This window comes from Dermacentor variabilis, chromosome 2, assembly GCF_050947875.1.
Source record: "Dermacentor variabilis isolate Ectoservices chromosome 2, ASM5094787v1, whole genome shotgun sequence".
Taxonomy (NCBI): domain Eukaryota; kingdom Metazoa; phylum Arthropoda; class Arachnida; order Ixodida; family Ixodidae; genus Dermacentor; species Dermacentor variabilis.
In genome coordinates this window covers 172,564,405-172,570,531 of record NC_134569.1, presented here as the reverse complement: position 1 = coordinate 172,570,531, position 6,127 = coordinate 172,564,405, and the positions used below count along the sequence as shown (strand labels likewise).

The 6,127-nt window shown below is 45.8% G+C and overlaps 1 pseudogene; it reads right to left on the bottom strand.

Annotated features, from left to right (window-relative positions):
* Positions 1–2,967: 2,967 nt before the first annotated feature.
* Positions 2,968–4,827, bottom strand: LOC142570556 (uncharacterized; annotated as a pseudogene).
* Between the last annotated feature and the right edge of the window lie 1,300 nt (positions 4,828–6,127).

The following is a 6,127-nucleotide window of genomic DNA, read 5'->3' as shown; positions in this document are numbered from 1 at the left end:
CAGTGTCTCAGCTTCCACGGCACAGCTGAAGATAACGTAAAATTGAGTGTGGAATAAAGTCTTGCTTCCATTATGCTAGCAGCACACCAAAAGGCTGCTCCAGTGATGATGTGCATGCTGCATGCATAGATGCAGATGTATATACTGTGTTGGTGCCATCTTTTTGCATGTGTGGAAGCAGCTGGAACTGCTGCAGTTAAGGTGTGAGGATTAGATAGATGAGGTGCTGAAAATCAATAACTTGCTCGATTGCTTGGGCTAAGCCTGATGGGGACTGCACATGTTGCAATCTAGGCAGGCTTTAGTAAACTCAGTTGCTGTGCCTCGTTGCAGTTCATTTTTATAGTGTTGGCATGTTGTTATTAACGCTTGGAAAGAGTGCTGCATTCACTCAAATGAATTAAGCGGTCAGTAAGAAATTTGTTGCCTGGAAGCTGATGAGCATCAGTAGTGCAACTGCTGTGGTGTCACAGTGAATGTAAAAGAAGTGAGATACGCAGCAATATATACGTAACAAGGTGATCATGACAGAGCGGAGACTAAACAGCAAGTTATCTCATGTTTGTGCGTTTTCGCATAAGTAGAGAAGGGGCATAATGTGAATCTGCTGTTTTCTGCACACAGCGTGCTTGATGGCTTCTGTAGCCATTTGGTAACCAATTCAAGGGTGTATGCATGTCAAAATATGCCACAGAATTCACATGCCACAAAAATAATTTGCAGGACCCTTTGACATGTGGCATGGTTCACATCCTCCAGATTGGTAAGCACATCAATGATAGAATGCATGAACATTACTCTATGCTGCCCATGGGCACACAGGTGACCACTTACCTGTATTCTTTATTTGTTGTGAATATGGCTCTACCTCCAGTTTTAATTGTGTGTATCAAATAGGAAAAGCATGCACAACTCTTGAAATTGAGCTTTTGGAAACATACTTAAGAAACACCGCTCTAGATGTGCAAGCATTCCATCAGTTATACTCACTGAGAAAGAATGCAGACATTTAGAATAATGTTTGAATCTTGTGTAGGTGAGTGCAGACACACCCTATTTACAACTTACTAATTATTATTGGTTATCTGAGCTACCAACAATGAAACCTTAGGTTCGGTGTGTCAAAGACACTAGAGTGAATTTCACATAAACTTTCCCACACTTAAATTGGCATTTTGAGGTATCAAACTCGGCATATCGAAAATTATATGCTGGGCATTGTGAAGATAAACTAACATTTGTAAGTCCAGCTTCTGTTCTGTCACTTACTTTGCTTGCACCTTCCTGAATTTTATGGTGGTTTGTTTTCTAAAAGAAGGCGGCTGTATTTAAAACATGCTGGTTGCAGAAGTTCATCCCAGAGTTTTGAGAGTATCAGATTGCAAGAACAGGGTGCCTAGCACTAGAAAGCTTAACCTGACTGCAACAGCATTTAAGAGACGCTCAACACTTGCGCAGATGAAGTCTCAAATGGCATTGTATTGTCATTTTGCTCTGTTACTGCCATGATCACACAAATCTGGAAACCTTTGGTTTCGTGTTCACTTCGCGATGCCTAGTTATGTTTTTTTATTTTCTTTCATTCCATAGCAGTATTTTCTGTGATTACTAAAGAAATGGTTTGTTGATTCTCTCGCTCTTTCCTTCTGTTTATTCTAGAAAAGAAAGACTGTTCTGTATATATATTTTTTCCAGAAGCACTTCCCAAGATTCCAAATGATATTCTATTCGCACACAGACATACAAAACTACATGCTAATTTTCTAGAGGGTCAGGGAGAGCAGAGTAGGACCTGCCACATCCCCACCAGTCATATAGTTTGGGTGGCCCTGAAAAGGGCCGTTTAGTGTTCCATGCTGCAGCTTGTCACAGGTGAAGTGCACTTAACACGTAGAAACTGGAGGTATCTCAGCACAAGTACAGTTTCAGCAAGTTAGGTGCAGGCTCAGCTGGATTCTGTGTTGCAGAACTGGATGGCTCAGATGCTCTGCTGTGTCAATCAAAATCCAAGTCGTGGAGGTGGTGATGTGCCCAAGTGAGAGCGGTGACTTCTCAAGAGACATGGCAGTATGAGCCTGATGTGGTGAAAACACATCAGCAGCAAAAATGAAAGCTGGGGCTGAACCTTGAAGGCTTGAAATGCAATTTGTCCGGGTTGTACAGTTATCAGCATGCTTAAGTGCTTGAACGGCATGCTTAAGCCTGCTTGGGCGACATTTATCGATAACACCCGGCTCTAGATACCTTACATCTGAGAACGCGCTGCTGCACTGATATGATGGACTTTCTGATCGTATGCTGCTTCCCGGCTTCTGAGGCAAAAGTGGTGCTATGCAAGTGCAGTCCTCAAATGGGGAGCTTGCAGCTCTGTCATTGGACCGGGTCTTGCACTGCTGCACTGATCACTGCTGGCTTTATCTTTTTTACTTTACTGGCCACTGTGGCTTTGTTAACTGTTGTGTCTGAAGGTGCCATGGAATAAAAGTCAAGATAACACATCCTGGCGTGTGCTGATGAAAGTTTTGCCATGTGTTATCTCTACTTTTGCTCAGTGGCAATGCAGTGCCTTCAGGAAATTGCAGCTGCGGAAGAAACGAAGGCCTGTGAGGAGAAAGATTAGGGAAGTAACATAAGTGCAGCAATCCATACACAGCTGTATGCTACCTCGAATCCAGTGTTACCACCAAATGCCACCTGGGCAGGTCAAAGGGTGCCATTCAAGCACTCTGGACAATAGTGCTAATGACTGTATTAATGACATGATGCTTGATGCAGAAAGCTTGAACATGGCTTGAATAGGTGATTAGCGACAATGACAATAGAACAAACAAGGACATGTTCCAGCACATAAGAAAAATGAAAAGAGGTGCAGAGACAAAAGGATAACTTTTCTTTGAAAATGTCTTTGTCTTTGAATTCCAACTAGCCCAACTGTCGGCCTCATATAGAACAGACATTGTGGCCATTGGAGGCATAGCAATATGGCAGTCAGATGACTGACTATGGCAGTTTGGGTTAATATAAGTCCACCGACCACTGACAGCTTCAGTGAAAGTGCAAAAGGGGAACAACAACATGTCCTTGCTTGTAGTTAAGCCTCAGGCACTGAGCAGTATTCCGGAGGTCATCAAGAGGCCAGACCTTAGTTCTATTACTTAAGGTGTTGCAGCGCCAAATATTCAACTGAGATGACTTGAGTGGAAGTTTGAAAAAGTCCCTGGCATTTGGTAAAATCCCTCCCTTGAAGTAGTCTCCCATTATTTCCAGAACAACCACAGGAGCACTGTCAATCAGGAAGCAGTCTCCAGGCTTCACATGTTGCAGTTTCTGCTCGACTTGGTTCTTGGTCGAGTGCCTCAGTTCAGAGATTCTCCTACTTAGCTGTGAAAGTGGCTTGTTGGAGGATCGCAGCAACTTCTTCATTCGTCCAAGGTAGCTTTCAAAAGGGAATGCACTAAACTGATCCAATGGGCCATGGTCCCGGCACTGGTCAGCAAGATGAATTAGTGAGTGCACATTGTACACAAGCTGGTTTCGTCCGTATAGCTCACTAAACTCTTGAATAAAGTACCTCAGCACATCTTTGGCAAAATCATTGTATTCAGAGTAGTACTGAGGTGATGCTAAAATTCTGATAGCTACATGAAACATTAGAAAATGTTTGTAGTGTGATGGAGGCAGAAGAGGCTTTAGGACAACAGGCCCCACATAAAGGAGGAATGTTCGAAACTCTGTTGCCTTCCAACGATCAAGTTCTTCTGTACCCCTTGGCTTTCGCTGGAAATATGTTGGAAATGCTTTGGATGCCTCTCGCAGGCTTTCATTTAGTTGGCAACGATGCAGTCTGCTTAATCTATTACTGTGGCCTTGGCATACCCAATTATTTAAGAGTCGTCAATTGACTCCCAGGCAAACGAGGTGCATGTATTCAGATGGAAAAAATGCAATCATGTCAACATCAAGCGATAGGAATGGTGAAAAACCAGAATGGTGGCGCTTGTTCTCTTGAGATCGAAATGATGCATTCGTTCGAGTTGGTGCGTGCAGTTTGGGAAATGTGACCCTGTTTTCAATGTGCCGCCCTTTTTGGTTGCATCGCTCACACGCATAATAGCCAGTGTGGCCAACAATACATTTCACGTAGCTCCTTGCTGGAGCATCGCACACCATGGCTTCAATGCTCACCTGTACTCGAACATCTCCTATGCTTAACCCTTCAGACGCAAGCTCCGAGACCTCTCGCACAAATGGCTCTAGATAATCCTGCAGAGATGGTGGCTTCCCTGCACCACAATACACACTTACAACAAATGGTGGTGATGCCTCCACGTTTGTAATGCGGCACAAAATGGGCCAAAAGGCAAGCTGGCTACTTCTGTAAAGAGGGACTCCATCGATGTTGCCCTGTAGCTTCAGTTCACTTGGAACTACTTGCCCCGGCGGCAACACTTCACGAATTCCGGCTGCAAGGCCAAAGTGCACAAAAGACCCATTTTGCTCCACCTGAGCTTTGCGCTCAGTTCTCAAAACTGTCCTAGCATCCTTTGGAAGGTCAGAGAAGCCTCTTCGACGGCAGAAATCGAGGACATCGTTAATGCATGCATGAGTCATATTATGTTTGGAAGCAACGACAGCAAACTCTTCACTTGCTGTCATTTGTTCAGGAAATACACGAGACAGCGCTGCGCTACAAGTGAGCGCTGTTCCCTCATCTGGCCCCGTGCAGCTGTCTGAAGCAACAAAGTCATCAGACTCATCCCAAGATTTGCTTGAGATTTGATTGTCACTTGAGCTACTATCAGAGTCGCTGTGCTCACGTGAAGACATATCCACAATTTCTGATTGGAATTCTTCAACAAAATGTGCACCTTGTCCGCAGACGCTGTTGACTAAGGCTTCGCTTCCCGACTGCTCTTTCAACAGTTTGAGTGGAGGCTCACCCCCGTCGTCCGTCGAAATTGAATTTCCCGATTGCCTGCTGCTTCCCAGCTTCGGAGGCGAAAGTGGCGCTACGCGAGCACTGTCCGTAAAGGTGGTGCTTGCAGCTCTGTCGTTGGACAGGGAAACCGATGAAGGCCCAGCAACAAGCCGCGCGATTCCTAGTTCATTCAGTATATTGTCGTATTCCTTTCTTACGACTCTACATTTTCTCCACTTGGAAGACATGGTGTACGAAAGAGACGAGTCAGAAGCCCAAGCCGCAACGCTGCAACCCGTGCCAAAAAACGCAAAACGACAGCGAGGCGAAGGCGTGCACAGCAGCAGCGCAGTGGGGCAGTCAGTCAGTCACAGCAAGGAACAGCCGAGCAGCTAGCACATGAGCCAAATAGAATCGAACGGACCTTCGTCTGTTCGTGTTAAAGGTTCGTTTGATTCGCCCGCACCACTAAAAACCAGTTCACATCGATTCGCGAGAAGTTCGGAGCTCCATTTCTGCGGTGCGGGCACAGCGCGACACTCGCAACGAATGACAAGGTGCAGACGCGGTGCAGACGCGGTGCAGGCGTTCTGTCCGACTAATGTGTACAGAGTGCGTAAGTTTGAAAGATCCTGAACTTCTGGTATGATCAGCTTCTGAGGCGCTCATACACCCGCGCTTGTGTAGGCACGGCAGATGCACGTATGCGGGCTTTTAACGGCGCTTGCGCATATGGGCTATGTCGTCTGCTGCGCCGCTGCTTCGCACCTGTACGTCTGCTAAATAAAGTTTGTATACCACCACCTGTACGTCTGCACCACGGTGTAAGAATAGGCTGTGGTCTGCACGAAGCCGGCGCCGACAATAGAGAGCGTAGAGAGGGCGCAATATAATCGTGAATCAGCTCTGCGCTTTTCCTGCACCTTTTGTAACGAATGGCGAGGTGCAGCACTTTGCGAACTGGTGCAGGTGAATCGAACGTACCTTAGGTGCGTTCGATTCACCTACATCACATACGAACCGTAGCGAAACCGCCACGGAAAGCTGGATTGTGGATCGGATTAAAACAATTATTATTACACTTCTTTTTGTTTTTGTCGTTCTCTGATTCTGGTGCGACCCGCGCGACTCGGACACACTTCCCGGTGCGCTTGTTTTCATTGCGTATGACGAGCCGTAATCCATGAAGTATTAATGTACTTTTGCACT